At 39.6% G+C, this 19,918-nt stretch overlaps 1 protein-coding gene across 7 annotated transcripts in view; it reads right to left on the minus strand.

Annotated features, from left to right (window-relative positions):
* The window catches only part of mef2cb (myocyte enhancer factor 2cb), a 69,020-nt gene extending 49,303 nt beyond the window's left edge, over positions 1-19,717 (minus strand). For 3 of the 7 annotated variants that reach the window (XM_087794659.1, XM_087794651.1, XM_087794642.1), the window contains exon 1: positions 19,301-19,717. The gene's annotated coding sequence lies outside the window, so the exon portion shown is untranslated. The remainder of the gene's footprint in view (positions 1-19,300) is intronic. The other 4 variants (XM_087794616.1, XM_087794607.1, XM_087794634.1 and 1 more) reach the window with 2 other exon arrangements.
* Positions 19,718-19,918: the final 201 nt, after the last annotated feature.

The following is a 19,918-nucleotide window of genomic DNA, read 5'->3' on the forward strand; positions in this document are numbered from 1 at the left end:
CACCTGAGTTTAGGCCAATAGAGATAATTTGGTTTGATTGTTTACTTCAATTTTCTAAAATGAAAGGTTTATCCGACAGTTTTCTTGCTCTTCAACGAAAAATTTAACAGGTAAATGTGTTTTTTGTTGTTGTTTTTTTTTATACAATAGTTGTTGGTGAAACAAAATACAACATACAATAGATAAAGGACCAATCAGGTGAAAGGCCTTTGAAAGAAATGGGTGAGGATTTAAAATAGGTATTTAATAGAGGAATTTCTCCAGTTCTCTCTCTTGCTTAAATAAGAACTTAAATAAATGTGTTTATTATTTTATTTTAGCAGTTGCAATAGTCAGGACGTACAGATTCTATTATTTAATTAAATAAAATAAAAAAAGAATAGTTGAAAGTTTGTCTAGATGGCGGCTTTTTGCACTTCAGGGAAATAATTCTAGAAAGTTTTTTTGTGTCATTTGCTTTCTCTAAATTATTTTTGACAATTTCACCAGGAAAGAAAGTTTTATTTTAACCTGCTCTACACACAACACTGATTTATCCATTAAATGTATTTTTTTTGTCTAATATCTCCCTTCAAATCACGACCAACAAGACAGTAAACACCCCAATCATCCTATGATAACATCATTCTATCAACGCTCTCGCTCTGACACTCGCTTTAATGTCGTCTCTTTTCATTCCCGAACCCGTACATGATATTAAACCGTACGAAGGGACGGATATGGAAGGAAATGGAGTGAAGCTAAAGAGAGATCTCATGAACAGGCACCAGGCATCTCCAGGGGGAGGGGAAGAGCTCTACCCACGACCCTCCCATCTGTTAAGCAGACGGACAGAACGAGAGAGTGAGAGAGAGGGATGAAGGTTGGGGGGAGGATAGGAGAAATGGAGAGGGCGCTGCGATTCAGCACATAGATCCTAATGAGCGTTTTCTCTCTCTTTCTCCGAGTCTGGGAAGTGGAGCCGAGAGGACGACGAGAACATATAGACTCGGAAGCACCACCAGGCAGGATTCTAGGTCGCCTCCCTCCCAAGTGTTTAGTCACTAAAAACTAATATACGGCGCGAGGTGCTTCTTCACATTCTAATAGACGGTCTGCAGGGGGCTTGTTAATGCAGCTCGACTGCCTAGGACAGACTTAGAAAATGACTCTTCTGAATCGCACGGGCGACAAAAAAAAAAGAAAAAAAAGGAGGAAGTCTACTTTGAGTAATCCTCTAAAATTGTTTCTTACTGCGAAACAAACAAAAAAAAAAATCGGCGAACATGCAAATTCATTCTTAGAAGACGAGTTCTGTCGTTGACTGGTCGCTTCTGCTTTTGAGGAAACGGTCAAAACTCCAACGCACGACTTCGTGCCACGATAGAAGACGTCAGATTCTGGCCAAAAAATGCAAGTCGATATCTATAAAGGTTATTTGAGTCGCCGTGGTTACGGGTGTTACGAGGGTGCTACATGGGGGTTCAAAATGGCCGCCGTAAACTGCTCTAAGCCAATGTTTTTGGTTTTTGGCTTCATTCGTTCATGATAAAAAACTGTTGTTTGCTAACTATTGTGCTGTTCTTAATGCATAATATAATGTAATGTTTTGTTGAAACTAAATAAGTTCTCTGTAGCTCAGATATTATATAAAGTTAGCCGTTAGCGGTTAGCCATTAGCGGCTTTCGCGTCATTTTTCAAAATCTGTCTCGATCATCCATTTAAGCCTATGCAAGTATGTCAAATTAACAATAAAATATTTAAAACTAAACTATGTGGCCTTTGTAATTTTTTATTAAAGAGTTATTTATGCGATTGTGTATCTTATCCTACAAGCTCGTATAACTACAACGATAATAATCAATATAACGGAATATGTGGTTGACAAAGTGAATACATTTTTACAAAAAAACTTTAAATTCATGAAATAAACCACCCTTTTTTATAATACTCCATAATTTCTTTAACATATCGAGAAAAAAAACATCCTTACTCATTTGTAGCATTTTGTCAAGGCAATGCTTGAAAAAAAAGATATATTTTAAATAAATACAACACTAGTATTTTCTATCCTCCCAGGAAATGTGGTTACAAGGATTTAGAATTACGCAGCAGTAAGTAAACCTTGCAGGAGTCGTATGGTACATTAAATAAACGCTCACTCTTTTTAAAATAAACTCTCATTTCCTGGCAGAGGATGGCAAAAAAAAAAAAACAACCTGGATGACGCTCGCTAACTTTAATTTCTATACATGTTTGCCTAGTTGGACGCTAACATGTCGGTGAAATTCGCTTCCAAAATATGTGTTATTTTATGAAAATAGCAGCTTTGAAGGAAGCGTGGAACAAACATTAGTGTAGGAATCTGTCTATGGCGAGGATGGAAGAAAGTGGAAGAAAAAAAAAAAGAAAAAGATGGGGTTTCTTTGTGCCTCTAATGTCATTAGAGGCAGTGACTCCTCAACGTGGCACACCACACACCCCATCTGTCAGGGCGAGATAGGCAGGGTGACGAATGGCTATCACCGCTCCTTTCCCTCAGCCCCTTCTTACCACCCACCAACCCCGCAACGTCTGTATCCTCAAACAAGACTGACCCAAACCTGGGTGGTAGCCCACGCGTAGGTGGGCCTCCTGGATCCCGGCAGATATTAGAGCTAATTTAACATGTTAGCGGCTCAGGAGATTAGCAACAGGAGGATTAGAGTGATCATCTTGTAATGTCTCCTCATCTTCTTCTTCTTTTTTTTTTTTTTTTGAGGCTAAACTTGAATTTTTAAGAGGCTGCCGGTGTTTGTTCTCAGGAAGACACGTCTTCCTTCTGTCGCTCTCCATTAGCTCGAGGTTCAGGCGGATCATTAGCAAGACAGTCGGTTTAGCATGGAGAGTCTATTTTCAATCTCAATGCATCTTAGAAGTGAGACACCTGTCTGTAGATGAGGAGGCACGACAGCCAGTGTGCGTTCAACAAGCCGCGCACTGTCAGGCGCGCTTATGCGTGATTGACACCCACGATGAGACTCTTATACGACGTGGTCAGATTTATCGTATATACGACTAAAAATACTTGAAATTTATTTAAGCAGGACTCTCCTGCCGCCACTTTTTTTTTTTTTTTTTTTGTTCAACTGTTATCTTTCCATCCATCCGCCCTGCCGTCTTAAAGGACAGAAAGACAGGAAACGCACACACAGACAGGCCAGTGGAAGGATGTGACATCAACTGGAGACACAATCAAAGGTGCTAAAGGTGCTTCCTTGACTGAACGACTCTGCTTACAAAGGAGGAGAAGGAGTAAGAACGAAAGCAAACTCTCATGGGTTTTGTTAAGGCAGTGTCTTTAACTTTAATGCTCACTGGAGCGACATTCAGAGAATAAAGTGTTACTTTTCAGAGGGCGAACAAACATTTTTATTTATCATTGCAATTAATTCAGTTTAATAACACTTACTTACCCACTTACCTACAATTGAATATACTTTAATTGTGTTTAAATTCTGTTATTGTTTAATGATGCTCACTTAGACCTTTAAATGTTACTTTTAATGGGCAGAACGAGATTTGTTCAGTTTAAAGATTAATAAAGCGACTAATGTAGATTAATCACGATTAAATATCAGACAATTGTAATCTATTTTAATTGTGTTTAAATGTTCTTAAACATTAAATGTTACTTTGTATGGGCAGAGCTTGACATATTTATGTATTGCTATCAAAGTATAAATAAAAAAACGATTCAGTTAGAATAATTTGAGTGAAATAAAATGTCATGTTCGTAATCATGTTTAAACCTTTTTGTTTATTGATGCCTAATTGAGTGAAATTCACACATGAAACGTCACTTTTAATGACCTGAACTAGATATATTTTTGAAATGCTGTCAAACAAATAAAAACGAGATAAATCAGTATCAATCAATTTAGATTCATTATGATTAAATACAATTTAATTTAATCTATTTTAATTTATTTTATCGCATTTCTTTTTTCCTAAATAGAAAGTTCAGGGTCATTAATAACAAGCGCTGATCTTTTTTTATCATTATTATTATTATTATTATTGTCTATATATACTTAAAAAAATGAATTGGGACTTTCAAACTCAAATAGTCTAAAAGCCCCAAACTTGAAGTTATTTAGTTGTTTGAACCCACTTTTAAAGTTGCCTAAAGATAAAGTAATGATGAAAAAGTTGCCAAAAATAGGGTTGTGGTCGGTCTTACTCTTTCGTGGAAAACTAAATGCTTAAAAGTAGTCATCGACAAAACGTTTGCTTTAAGCCCTAACCAAACATGAACGTTAATACGCAGTAACGAATCCTAAAAACGACATCAGAGGAACTGTTTTTTAAGGAAACCATGGCAGTGGACGGCATCGGTTACATCACTATTGTGTGGTTTGGACGGTGGGTTTGGGCAGCTGCTCTCCTCACTCAGCACCAGCGAAGAGCAGCTCTGGGACGTCAGGCCCTCGGCCGTGGAGACAGGTAGCCATTCGTCAGAGCCCGGCGTGGAGACAGGTGAGAGCCATCTTTCCATAGCTCACTGCTGACTTCCCCAAGGACAAAAATGACTTGACACAATGCGTCAACCCCCTTTTTTTTTTCTTTTTTTTTTATTTTGAAAGGAGGCCAAGGGCTCTAAAGCCACAGCTGCCGGGCCAAAGGCACACGAGCCAGAGGACACACGAGCTAAACAACTTTAGCTTGTTAGCGCCTTTTTTGTCCGCGTCAGTATCTCCTAACGGCGAGTGATGAACATTTGCCACACGCGTGTGCACTCGAGGGGGAAGAAAAAAAAAAAAAAAAAAAAAAAAGCAGAAGCTTTTGCAAAAAGCCCCGAAAGAGCCGGAATGAATCACCGTTTAGTGCATTCAGTCTGTTTTTCCGTGGCGAAGAGGAGGATGCAGTCATGTATGAAGGGAAAGAAAATAATAACAGAGGTAGCAAAAGAGAAGACAATATAATGGAAGGTATTTTAATATTTAAAAAAAAAGTGGCGACACCAGCCGACATAAGAGCACGATTTCTTTCACTTCTCTCTCTCAGAGTCGAAAGTCCAGGTCATGCTCTCTCTCTCGCGGCCGACACTAAAACAGAGATGCTATCGCGTCTGAAACACAATATAATGAACGACAACGTGGAATTACAGTAGCGCAGCCCCCCCCCCCCCGACCCACCCCACACAGGAACAGCCGCGAGTCATGTCACTAAGAACACAAAGCGCTGACATATTCACCCAATTATGTTCCCCGTCGACTATGACAATGTCTGAGGATGTTAGCAATGTTCTCGAGCGGGAAGAGGCGGGGCGTTGTGTGTGTGTGTGGGGGGGTGAGGTAGTGTGTCAGGGGTTGAAAACCCGAGGTTACACATTGGTGCACACACACACACAAACTTTTCAAAAATACACACAAACCTCTTCACAAACACCAACCATCACGGTTGAGTTGATCCACTGATGATTCCATCACACACACACACACACACACACCACACACACACTTCCTCGTCTAATCACGCTAATTAAAAGCTTTGTTCACTTGGAAATCTCTGATGACAATTTGTTTCGGTCTACCCTACAGCGGCGGTGGCGGCGAAGAATTAAATTTGATCTTCTGACAGCAATTATTAAAGCGCTCCCTCCTGGCCGCCGCCGCCAAAAACCCCCTGCAGGCTAATGCTAACATGCTAACCTTGAGGTGCCACCGCGCTTCCTTTTATAGTCAACGTTTTTTTTTTTTTTTTTCCCAATCGCTCTCTCTCGCACAACATCGAGGCCCTTCGTCTATTTCTGTGACCCGACCGTTTCCCTTTTTAGGTGAACTCGGGGAGTTTGTTATGAACAACACGTCGGCCCCCCGATTCATGTGTGTATTTCTTTATGTAGTTATGACGATACCAAAATAAACAAAAAAAACAATGCTGACCTCGACACAATATACAGTTGTACTTCCTTATGTGTTGTCATTTGAAACGGTGACATCATTTATTTTCATAGAAATAAAACTAGAAATATCCGACAAGACGTTTTCTCGCTGAAGAAAAAAAACAAAACAATCTGTGACAAACTGTCTCCGTCCCGGCCCGAACCCTTAGAAGCACCCTTAGAGAACTATAAGGTTTGCACACTTCAGCAATGATGTCCTTCATAGATGTGACCTTTTTCTTTTCTTTTTTTTTTTTTACCCCTCACTTGTCCCTGCGCTGCGCATGGAAACCGAGTAACCTAGTTTTGAAATGTGAAGTGGCAGATGAAGAGAGGACTGTAAGCTGAGTAAGAGGCCGTACGGTACAAAACCTCACCATGAAATCATCCATCTATCCACTCATCCATCCATCCATCCATCCATCCATCCATCCATCCATCCATCCATCTAAGCATTGTTGCTCTCATCAACAAGCTAATACATCATTTCAGTTTTACATTTTCTTCACTTTTAAATCTGATTTTGTTAACTTTAATATCATTTATTACATGTCTATTACATGTTTTTTTCTCTGGTGGTAAAGCTAAATTGTATTGTAATATAAGATGGGAACTTGCCCGTTTGAGACCTTGGCTCCTCGGTTTGAATGATGTAATATTCTGTCTGTAAAGTTTCTTTTAAGGATTTGTTGTAATCGCAAGAACGTGTTAGCTTCACGGGGTTGTATGTTAAACTTCTAGAATGATCATAAATTACAAAAATGTATTAGAAATATAAGTTTTATTCAAGAAAATACCAATCAAAAAGGCACATTTTTAAAAAATAAATCTGAATTTTTAAATGATAATATTGCTAATTCTGTCCAGACATGGATATTGACCATCGTTTAGATTATTTTAAAAATACTTTAAAAATACATTTTTTGACATTTTCAAAGGCTGATAATAATGTACAGACCTATCGTAAGCACCCATAGATGGATCGCCACCTGTTGGAGCGGGCGTGACGCAAAGCATCATGGGAAAACATTTTTTCCTTCGTTCTCACATCAAAAGCGTCGTCTTGTCCAGGAAGTGTTTGTCAGTGGCTTGTATAAAGTTGGTACGACGCTGAAATGTGTCTCGGCGTTTCTTTTATGGCTTCGGCCTGATGGTTCCCAAGAGAGCGTGGGGGTGGGGGGGTGATGGGGGGGTGGTGAGGCGAAAAAGGTTACGTGGAGTGTGAAAGGCGTGCGGCTGCATACGCTACCTACAGATCAACCTCTGTTTTTCGGGGAGTGGCCCCACCGAGGCCAAACGCTAGATCCAGTCCAAGTCTGTCATTAGTCATCGGTCTGGGTGCCTCTGCGCTCCCCTCTTTTTGGAGTGGTTAAATGAAGGGGGGAGGAAGAGGAGGAGGAGAAGGAGGAGGAGGAGACCAGCGAGGGACTGGCAGTTCCACTGTACTCCACTCCCAGCGCCATCACAACCCGACCTCATCAAAGCATGCGCTCGTAATTTGTCACAGAAAGCAGCCAATTAACATATGTTAAGGAGGAGGGATGGAGGGAGAGAAGGGAAGGAGGGGGGGAGTGAAAAAAAAAAAAAAGAAAAAAAAAGATAGCTTATGATTAAAGAGTCTGCACAGCTGCACAAAATCAAGACGGCGAGGAGAGGGTTCTTTTTTTTTGTCGAGAGAGAGAGAGAGAGAGACCTCGGACCCGGTAATGTGATAAAGCTCACTGTTACTTAACCTCCATCAGCGGGAGCGAGCGAGTCCAACGACGGAGGCAAACAAATATTCAATTATTGGCGCTGAGCGGGAGTGAAGATGACCCTTCTTGTCAGAGCTGCCTTCTGACCACGCTCTATTTATAGCCGCCGCCAGATAAAGCGAAAACCCTGGTTTCACTTTGTCTCGACCGAATCTTTTGACACCCCTCATTTAGTCGCCCCCCTACCCCCCCCACCCCACACCCCTCGAAACTCGTCGGAGTTGTTTACACGACGACTTGTTTGTTTGCCGTCACGTTCTCCTTCTGGTAGTTTTTTTTTTCTTTTTTCCGCAACATGCTGCGTGTTTGTGCGTGCGTTTTTTCGAGCCGAGGCTGCGTCGACATCATGTCTGTTATTGTTGATGTCGTCGTAGCAACATCTTGTGAGATGATTTATGTGATTGTTGCGTCTTGTAGTTGGATGCGGTGGCAGGTTGAAATGCATTTCGGAGACAGCTTTTTTTTTTTTGTTGTTGTTTCTCAGCCGCCGCTCTATCGCTGATCAGAGGCGCTGACAAGCGAGTTCAGGTCCAAGTCTTCGCCACCTCCAACTTTATCGATAAGGAGGAGGAAAACAAATTGACGGTTATTGATATAAGAGCTACGGATAAACTAATTCTATGCTTTTAAATAATTTGAAATTCAATTTATTTCACTAACTTTAAATACTCATTATTGATTAATTGCTTTAATGTATGTTATTTAATTAATTCATAATACATTTATAACACATACTCTAATGCAATGTCTTATTTTATCGTATTTTCTTAATCTAATTGATCTCATTAACTTCATTTATTTTATTCCATACTATCATCACCTAAAGTAATTTCAGTGTTATTATCTGTCAATCAAAGGGACACTTTACAAACTAAAATATCCCTGAGCTCAAGACGTGTTTTAATGCGAGTATCACTCAAGATTTCACATGAAAAAAACACATTTATTTTCTAAATGTTGTGGTTTATTTAGTGCAAATTGATCTCCTGGAACAAAAGTTCAGAGTCAATTGTGTTACATTTTCTACAGGGAAAGGAAATGCAAACACATATTACAGTGAATAAACGACTTATTTATAAGTGAATTGGGAGGAAATTACATTTAACATAGAAGTATGTATTGTCTTCTTGTTCTGCATGACTTCATTGTTTCATGTATTTTGAATAAATAACTTTTTATTCTGTGTCAATAAGTGTTTTTCTGATCGGAAGTTTTTAAAGCAAACATAAAAACACTCCCCTTATATAACTATTCAGGAGAATGAAAAAAAATGTTGTCATAAACTTTGTTTTTTAATTGAGTTTCCCCACTTTAATCGATTATTGATTCATTTTCTAATCATCTGTTGCTTATATAATATTGGTTAAAACTTTTCTGCTTCTTTTCCAGCATTGATGTCACCAGTGGAAGCGTATCTTCAACTAAAAGGGCCCTCATTTTTATTAACTTTTAAATAGTGATTCCGAAAAGAGCCCCAAACAGTGGGCAAGAGGGTCCATCCTTCACTCCATGTATAAATCATGAATGTTGCTCTTTCTCTCTCTCCTCTCACACTCTTATCTTTTGCCATCGAGCATCAATCGTTACTTATTTATTTTTTCCCTATTTGGGAAGTGAAGGAGTGCAGGAAGAGGAGGGTGGGGGGGTGGGGGGGGGCTGGGTGATGGTGGTGGTGGTGACAGAGAGTTGTGTTCGGTGGCCCGGTTGAATTCCTTCTCGTCTGCTACAAGCTGGTGGACCTGGCTCCTTCGGAGTTTCCCCGACTCTCAAATCCCTCTGCTGCGAGCACAGCTGCACCGTTCACATAACCTCGACTGCCCCCTCCCCTCGCCCCCCCCCCCACTCTCTCACCCACCCCCAGCTAATGATAGCAAGCAACAGCTTTTTCCACTTCACGTACATAGACACTACCACTCGCATTACACACACACACGCTCAAAAACACACACTGGTCTGGTGGGCACGACTCTTTTTCTCATATCATTCAAATTTCTCCTCTTTACGCCGGGGAAAGAAACAACAAGAAAAAAACAAAAAAAACAGCCTTATGACCCCGAGGAGGCCTGAGAACGCTGGTCACACACACTCATTTTTCTGTGTACAAGCATGAACAGTGAGTGACCTGCATCACAGCTGTGTGTGGGAACTTGCATGAGGCGGGGAGGGGGGTGTTTGCCGGGGGTCCAGTTGGTATTTGCACATACCTGCACATGTCAAAGCTCCACATATGTTGTTTGTGCAGTGGATTGCAATATATATATATATATATAAAATATATTTTTATATAAATACAGTATATATATCAGTGGTCTATAGGGGGGCACATGTTGCCCTTTTAATGTGTTTAAATGTGTCCCTCGTGAGGGAAAAACTACAAAATTGATTTGATAGAAACCACTTTAAGCTCAATATTTAGTCTACTTAAAGTAGCATTTCTTTACTGAATAAAAAAACAGTTTAAATTTTCTTAAATAATCTATTTTACAGGTTTTCACCACAGCTTTTTGATGATTTTGATGAAAATATAACATATTTTATTAATTTTTTTAACTGCATTTTGTCATAAATTCATGGGATTGTTTCACTTTTCATTTATTTTCTTTTATGTCTCTTCAATATGTCCCTATATAAAAAGTCTAATTATTAAATGGAAATAATAATAACACTAATAATAATGTCTATATCTGGATTGACGGTTATGTTCAATTGACCATCGCTTATATAAAAATTCTATAAAATAATATGAGATGATTTGCACATTATGTGGATGTTGATCAAATGGATTGGACAAAAAGAATGGATTGGACAAAAAAATATATTGAAAAAAAACTAGTTTCTATGAAATAATTTAAATTTTAAATATTTCAAGATGAACTGTCTTTACATTGTTTTTTGGTAAAAAACATTTTTTTTGTTAATTTAATTATAACAACGTCAAAACAGAAAAACAAATATTTAAAAAAAGTTTGAAAGATTTCTAACTTTTCCCAACATATCCAAGACTTCTTCTTTGTCCCTTTCTTCCATCTAGTTCAGGGGGGGGCCCTGCACAGAATGTGGCCCCCCGCTTTATACCATTGGAATTAAGTTGTAAGACGAAAAGGAGGAGAAGTCGAGCGAGACTTCTGCGCCTACTGTGCATTACCCTGAATAAACAACTCATTACACGTGTACTTAACCACGAGGTGGTGAACACTGGAAGCTAATCCTTGTTATCGTTCCCGGAGCTTCTCTTCCTTAAGCGGAAGAGAAGCTCCGGGACCAGGTAGGCTTTGCTCGGAGCAAGAAGGAGGAGGTAGAGAGGAGAGGAGGAGGAAGATGGATAAATAAATAAATAAATAAAAAGCATTGCTGTTAACTTCCCACAAGTGCCTTTTATACTCACAGTCTCCCTTCTCACTCTGTCACTCCCACCACCCTCTTGCCTCCTCTTCCTCCTTCTCCCTGTGGATTTCTCACTGCTCTTCCTTGTTTTTTTTTCTTCTTCGACCATCTCTCAGAACTGGGTCATCGACAGACTGCGCGGCAGATTTCCTTTCTTTTTTTTTTTTTTAAGAACATGGGAGAAAAAAGGAATGGAACAAAACTACATGTTTTTTTTCTGTGGGAACAATCCAAGGCTTCCTTAACTAGTCGGCCATTTATCAAATTAAGCCGTCAAACAGGCAGCACTAGAGGAGGGACTCTTGGAAGGGAAATAAAGGATTTAGAATGTTTTATTTCTGATTAAAGCAATCAGATTATGATGAGACGCCAGAGAAACAGGTCGTCGTGATACAAGGACGGACAAAAAAAGAGATGATGGGAGGTTTTAACACCGAATATATTGAAGGGATTTGGAAATAAAGTGTCAAAGAGTCAAAGTTACAATAATATAATTTAATTTTTTAATTTTTATATTGTAGGTATAAGCTATGGGAATATTTAAAAAGGACATTTAAAACTTTTTTTCATCTTTTATTATTTGAAACACATTTGAAAATGCTACATTTTATTATTTGTTAATATAAACTCCTGAACTAAATTTGTGGAAAACAAAACGTGTTTAAAAAAAATATATTCATTTTTTAATTGATAAATTAAAGTTAAAAACATTATGTAAAAGTTATATAAAGCTACACTATATACAAGTTAACATATTTGACTATAAACTGTATGAATTCTTCTTTATATACATAAAAAAACAACTATAATTGACAGTTATTTTACAGATCATCAGGTCTGTGAACAATAAGGTCAACACAACATTTAACCTACAAATGACTCAAAAAATTATGCCGTCAATAATGATCACATTTAAAACCAAAATAAAGTCTTTATATTTTCACAAAGAATTGGAACTCCCTAGAAAGGGAGGGCCACATCATATTGTAAGAAACCGAGAGCAGGATGTGAGGAAAAAAAAAACACAGCCACCAAGGAAAAGAGAGAAAGTTAACACCCGCTTGTGTTCACGTGGCATATGCCTGAGATACACAAATTAAATTAACAAGACACCTCGGCGTACAGATGGCAGCGAGGAGACAAACCCACCCTATGACCTTACACTCTCAGACTAAGTGTCGGGGAAAGAAAAAAAAAAGAAAAAGAAACAAGCTTCTCTCAAACTTCTTTGTCTTCGCGTCAGGAAATTAACATCGCTTGAATACATATTTTAGCGACTTTCACAGAGTCAGCAAAAAAAAGCTGCTCCCACTTCACTGAGAGGCCTCTTTTCTTTCCTTTTTTTTTCTTTCTTCTCCTTCTCTCTCTCTCTACGTCACTGCAGAGACAAGTTTTTCTCACACCCTAAATTTCAGTCCCATCCTGTTTGGTTCCGCCCCGGGGGATTTGCCATTGAGTGGGCCGGCGCTGGATGGATGTGACATGGAGGGAGGCTGGAGCCACGGCAGGTATCCCCCGCACTTCCTCTTGCTATTTTTAAAAGCATGAGTCCAGCACGAGGCCAAAAATAAGACTGAGGCCATTTTTATCCCTGATAATAAAAGGCTGCTCTCTCTCTCTTCTGCACACAAACATATGTGAGGTGGAGACAAACGTCCTGAGAACAGGAACCGTTCGCTCGTATTACTACTCGAAATAGATATTTTAAAAGTGAGTACTTTCAAGCACTGCTGATATTCTGAAATTTTAAATACATTTTTGAAGAAAAAAAACATCAAAAGGAGATACAATATTTGGTCGACAGCACTGTATCAATTTTTGTTGAATAGTATGTGTGAGCTCGTATTACTACTCAGTTTTCTGACAGAATAATTAAAAAAAAATTGTGTTGGAAGTTCAAATTTAAGGACCTCTGTTATCAGGAAATTCTAATCCAGTTTGAAAAAAAAGTATATGAAGGAGAAAGCATTTCAAATTCATTTTATTTTTGTGGAATATACTTTAGGTGTGTGAGAAAACATCTACGAAACGATACATCGCGATATTTTGTTGATAGTTTCGTAGTATTTTGGCTTTCAAATAGCTATTATGGTTAATAAAATAATAATAATAATACGATTTTTTTTTATTGACGACCTAGAGGTTTGATTTTTGTGTCGCAATCAAACCTCTAGGTGGCAGCAGTCACTACGTCCTCCACCACAACAATTAAATCTCGCGAGATCCTGGCGATGACTGAGGACGAGAGGATACAGTCGACTCCCGCAACCAGATTTTTTTGAGAATATTATAGTTTCAAAACAAATGAAAACAGTCACGACTTCATCGAGAGTCATGTGGTGTGTAAATACTGCGACGCCGGAGTCAAGTACTCGGACAATACTTGTTCCTACAGTATTAGTGCACTATTGATAGTATCTCCAATACAAACGCCACTAATGTCCGAGCAGTTCTCCGAGAACGAGGGTCAACACACACGTGCACAGACGCACAAAAAGTCAATATCAGGGGCCGAGCTATTTCTGTACACTATTTAGGAAGGGTGGGCTCGGTGCCAGTATTCTCCTAAGTACCGTCTGGGCGTCATTGCACTGCCGCTGTTTGACAAACTCACCTCTTTCCTCTCTCACCCGCCCCTCTCTCTCCTCCTCCTCACCCCTTTCCACCCCTACCCTCGTCCCATTGTCATCTCCCTCTCTCCGCACACACATAAACACACAAGGTTATTTGTTTTTCCAGCGGGTCGAAGCGCAGGTGAAAGCATCCATTGGCAGGATAAAGAGCATGGCCGCCCTGAGATCACAAGGCCCCACTCTGCCCAGCAAACCTTGAAGTGAAGCGCGGGGCTGGAGTTTCAAACAAAGTGCCCCCTCATTCATTATACATGCGACTGCTTCCTCACACACACACACACACACACCATCATCTCCTCTATCTCTGACTCACTCTGCATCTCCAGATCTTCCTCTTTTTTTTTCTTTTTTTTTTTGCGCCATGTTCCTCACATCGGTGCTCTCCTCCGATTCGCTCCCGTTTCTTCCCAGACAGAGCATCCATTAAAAGAATGAGTAAAATTAATGACATCACAGGCTGCACTTCTGGACGCAGGAGGAGTCATAGATCACGCCGGAGACGACGCCAAGCCATAGGAATGTATGAGATATGCGGGGTTTTTTTTTTTTTTTTAGGGGGGGGGGGTTATCAAGGAAAAAGTCTTTTCAATGTTCTAGTGTGGGAACGACGCAGATGACAGTGGAGCGCTGGTGTGAACTTTGGCAGGACGCTAGCTCGGTTTAGCCGCGGAAGGGGGGGAAAAAAATCCTTTTTTTTTTTTTTTTTCTCTTGGTGTTTCTCTTTCAATCTCAGATGGTGTTAACAACCTTTTCAACAGGGCAGTCCCGTCGGAGGCCAACTTAAGACTTTGTTATGCTATGTATATTTTAGCGGAGTGTGTTTTTAAAAGCTGCTCGGTGACAAACCTCTTCGGGGAGGCTCGGCGCTGACAATGAGAGGTGCCTCTAAAATAAGCGTCAGTGACTTCAGAGGTCATGTGACTCGGGCTATCCAGCGTGCTTTATCTATAGGGGCCAAGTTTAAGTACACACTCGGGATCAAAACTGTGGATTTTTCTAATGAAATTGACATATTTAACAATCATTAGCATCTCAATCTGAATATTTGTGTTAGAATTTATCTTACAAAATTGGGATTGAAAATAAAAGTTTAGGATTCAGTTTCAAAGTAAAAGGTATCAACATCAGTACCCGTATTTATCGATACCCTACAATTGGCTAAAGATTAAGATCACCTGACCTTAGATTAGTGACTGGACATTTAGAAGATTCATTAATATTAAGGATCATTATCAGATTCAGACTCTTTTTATTGCCAGTGTTGTCAAAACAACACAGGAATTTGTTGCGGTAACGTTACAGAAAATATAAAAAATGAAATAAAACGAATGAAATAAAAGGAGATTCATAAAATAAAACACAATATATTAAAATCAAATAAGAGGCAATACCATAAAAGGGCATATAAATAACTTATTATTAAAATAAAATACATTCAATTTAATGAAACAATATTCATGATCCAAAAAAAAATGGTGGCGGCAACTTGAATTCTTAACTTTAACATTATATTTGAGCCGTTTTATCATTGGGAAAACATCTTTTTATTACGTTTTTTTTTTTAATTTCCTCAACGTGTGTCCCTCTAAAAGTTTTCACGGAAGCAGTGGCGTGTCACGGCCCAATCCCGTGGATTGAGTCGGGCTTGTTCGGATGGACATGAGTCTGTGCGCACAGAGCCACCTCTATGTGTCTCTCTAGACTCGGTGGCAGAATGACTCGGCTATGTTGCAGTCATGACAAAGATAAATCACCACCACTGGAGGAGCTTTTTTTTTTTTTTTCTCTCTTCCTTCTCTCCCTCTCTCTCTCTCTCTCTCTCTCTCTCTCTCTCTCTCTCTCTCTCTCTCTCTCTCTCTCTCTCTCCCCTCCACTGGGTGGAGTCCAAATCTGTGCCACACCAAAGAGAGAGGGCTTCTCTCTGAAAATATATTAGAGGGTAAAGAAGGTGCCGCTCACCGTTCACAGGTCAGGCACTGTGCTTTATCAACGGAACCTGGAGCCCTCGGTGCCAGATTTATACACACGGGCGGCAAACACGTTTACCACAGAATAACTCCGGCCGAGCCACTAAAAAGGATCTCTAGTTAATTCTGGATTTATTGCTCGACATGCTAAGATCATAGAGAGAGACACTGTCTTTTCATTCGCCGAAGAAACTGGTGGAAATGTGTAGCTTAAAAAAGGGAAAATAGATGATTGTCAGGTACAATTTGTAAGAATTTATAATCATATTTTGGACAACCAACTATAAATTTACCCAATTTTGAAACAATAAAGGTATATTAAATAATTTAATAGTTGGCTAAAGACATAATTCCAATGATCATAAACAAAAACAAGGATAATCTGATGATACGTAGCAGTAAACACACATTCTTTTCTATTTTGTTACAACTTTACTGACTATTTCTAACCTAAAAAGTAATTTAAACTCTCCAGTTCTGCTTTTTCTAACTCACAAAAAAAAAACATATTGAAAAATATTCCTGATACCTATAATCTGCACTGTCAAGACGAAGAAATACAACCTGTACTCTAAATATTTCTCTCTGTCTTATCGTCGTGCTCTGCCAGAAATCGCTCCCTTGTCCAAATACTTCCCCGAAACAGACGTCGATTACAGTGAGGTGTTTTTTTTTTTGTTTTTTTTCGGGGTGTCTCTTTAGGTGGGCCACAGCTGACGACATGATTGTGTGGCCGGCGCAGCCGAGCAGACCACCCAGCAGGCAGCTGCTGCCGTAATGGCCAACAGGCCGAAACAGGAAACAGGAAACAGGAAAAGAGAAGGCAGGACGTCCTGCTCATCCACTTGACTGGCTTAATCATGACAATAGGAGCAACAGAATTGAGATGCTAACTCAAAAAAAAAAAAATCCATCTTGTGCGCATCAGTCTTCTCAGCCCTGGCACTGTTTTCTCAGACTCCTCCATCACCCCAGACATCAAATCCCGCTTCTTCCCCGGCAAGAATAAAAAAAATAAAAAAAAAGGAAGGAAGGAAGGAACGCGTTTTCCTGCGACGTTACGACACAGCAACAACCTCAGAAAACCCAGGACAGAAAACAAAAGCATAAACATACCGGCGCGTAAACAAGACACACACACACACTCCACGCAGACAGACAGACGCACAAAAGAAACACAAAGCCCAACACAGCACAGAAGTCGACTTTATGGAGAAATATTCTAAAGTGTGTTTTACAATACAATTAAACATCAAAGGCGGATATATTCCTCTGTGATCTTTAACACCCCAGTGAACAACCACACACACACACACACACACACACACCCCCATCCACTTACACAGAAAGTTGCAGAACGTCACTGCTAATTACTCGATAGAGACCGCGCATCATTATGCAGAAACCAGGACATATTCAAATATATGCATTCGATCCTCCGACATTAACCGTTCAAGGACCGTTGATATTTACTTAGCTCCGTCCTCTGACAACTTCGGGATGAGATTTTGGAGACTCTTCTCAAATTCAAAACAAGTTGAAAGTAAAAAGACATTTTTTTGGTACAAATATATACGTAGGAGAGCAACTTAATTAGGTGAAAATATATTTAAAAGTTGGTATTTCAAGTACCATGAGCTCCCCTTCTCACTAGTGAGTTTAGAAATCAAATAAAGGACTTATGTGTTAAAAGCTTCCCTTTTCACTCAAATCTATAGGCACAACTTTTCCTTAATTTTTAAAGATCTTTTTCTCCTCCAACGAGTCCTGATCGTGGCACACAATGTGTCCCTTCCCCTTTTCCTCTTAACTAAAGCTTTCTGAGCCCCTGGTGTACAGCAAAGTGCCCTGACAATCGGCTCAATGCCCCGGCCAATCACAGCGACACGTGACCCCCTAATCCTCCTCTGTGAGAAGGGTAGGAGTGTGTTGTCACTGTTGGATTTGTGAATCAGCGGCGAAAATCCCAAATGATTTGTCCACAGGGAGAGAGAATAATAGAAGCATGAGCAGCGCACAAGCTGGACAGTGTGGGTGTTACTGACTGTGTGTGTGTGTGTGTGTGTGTGGACGCCACACGAGGATACAAAGAGACATCCTTAATAAGTGTGTGATGGCCTGCGACAGCTTACGTGCATGTGTGTGTTTGCACAGGGTCTCTGAGATTACAGTGACAGAGAGTCCTCTGTGTGTAATCGTGGGTCCACATGCGAGCGCTCACCTTCCCCTGAGCGGATTAAACACTAAATCCCAAGAGAGCAACAGGCCAGACAGGACAACTTCATTGATGATGGCCAAGAAAAGAGAGAGAAAGATGTTTTAGAAGCTTTAAAGAAGAAAAAAACAACAACTCTTTAAAGTAACGTGACTAATGTTTTTCTGATACTCTCCATGGAGTTTTTCTGATCTTCTGTGTTGATTTTCTTTAATCGTTTTTTTATTTAATGTTTGTCAATTGTTGCTCCAAAAAAACAAACAAACAAACTCAATATCATACGCTGCAAAGACGGGTCTTGCAGGGTTTGAATTTTAGGACCTAACGCCTTTGCTAAACATCTATCACTTTGCTTTGACTGTTCTTTGACACTTGCATGTTGCTGTCAGTCAAAAAAATCAATAAACAAAAACACATCATTTAAATTGGAAATAAAAGTTCATAACACTGGAAATTAATGATACACGTATTTAAATATATATTCCTGAATAACAATATTTGGCTAAACTTAAAAATAAAGATACATACACACTTATCAATGTAATATACACTTTCATTTTTGCTGACACATAACAGGTTTATATACTTTTTTGAAAACAAAATACTGCAAAGGGATTCAAACCTAACTCTTTTTTTTAATTTAAAATAAGATATCAATAGGAATATATATTTTTGATTTCATAGGAGTTCCACCTCTAGTCTTTATAAAAACCTCTATTATTTATTACAATTATAACAAATATTTGAATGGAACAGTATTTCACTTGCTACTGTTTGTGGAAGGAACATTATAAATAAATAATAATGATGGGAATAATATATATGTTTCTGTATTTATATTGACAAACTTAAACTTGTGAAAGTTTACCACAGGTTGATAACTGCCTTATTTAAAAAAACAAAAAGAAATCTTAAATCTTTGTGAAATGCATGTAAAAGTTTTGCACTTGAACTACTTCCTAACTGAATAATAGAATAAGTGTAACCAGAATCCATCACTTTGCTAGTTAAAAAATAAAAGTACCTGAACGTGATCGACCCTTAAAAGTGTCAAATTAAATCAGAAACATTATTTATTTGGTTTGAATTAAGTTAAGTTTTTTAAGGGTGATACAGTTTCTTTGCGTGTCTTCCCTCCGAGCTCGCTCGTTTCAGTTGAACAGTCTCGCATACGCGCACATGTAACGCGAGGGAAAGAAATAAAAGCGACATAAAGTAAGACCCCCTTAAAAACCTGCTCCACGAGCCGAAACCAAATGATCCCCTTAAACGGGTCTTTAAATCCCCGTTAACTTGTCATGAGGTGACCCCTCCATCCGTTAACAAATCAATGGAGAAGCGCGTCAAATGAACGCGTCTTTTTTTTTCTTTTTTACGCGCAGAGATTAAGAAAAAATTTAAAATAAATAGGGGGTACCGGGTGATAAAGTGAAACACTTACTCTGGTTCTGATTCGGGTAGGAGAAGTGGGGGGGGGGACGCGTCTCCCAGCCGGGTGTTTGGATGTAGAAGCGGCTGGCGGAGGAAGAAGGGACTCTTCGCCAGGACGCGCTTTAAAATCCAGGAGCGCAACTTCGAAGCGTCGATGGCAAAGCGAAAAAAAAAAAGTGGAAACCTTACGGTGTCAGAAGTCTCTAGACTGTCATGTGTGGAAAGTATACTGTTTTTATCTCTCTCTCTCTATCTGTGTGTGTCTCTCTTCGCTGTGCTCGGTCAGTTGTGTTGCTGAGTCTCACTCTCTGCCGGTGAGCGCCGGTGCTGGAGGTGGAGCTGCTGGACGTCTGGAGCTTTGACGGTGATGTTTCTGTTCCTTCCCACAAATCCTGACCGACTCTTTCCCCTTAACGCTCTCTCTTACCCTCTTAGTGTTAAAGGAGGGGGGGAATCTTTTTCTTTTTTTTTTCTTTTCCTCTCATTCTTTTTCGCGACACACAAAAAAAAGGGGGCGGGTCCTGGTTTTCCCAAGTGAACTTTAATAAAAAAGATGCACGGATATTATGACAGGGAGAGATAAAGTGGACGTTCTTTTGGGGGGGGGTTCAAAAGAAAGATATGGCAG

The sequence above is a fragment of the Callionymus lyra genome, chromosome 1 (genome assembly GCF_982586985.1).
Source record: "Callionymus lyra chromosome 1, fCalLyr1.hap1.1, whole genome shotgun sequence".
NCBI lineage: Eukaryota > Metazoa > Chordata > Actinopteri > Syngnathiformes > Callionymidae > Callionymus > Callionymus lyra.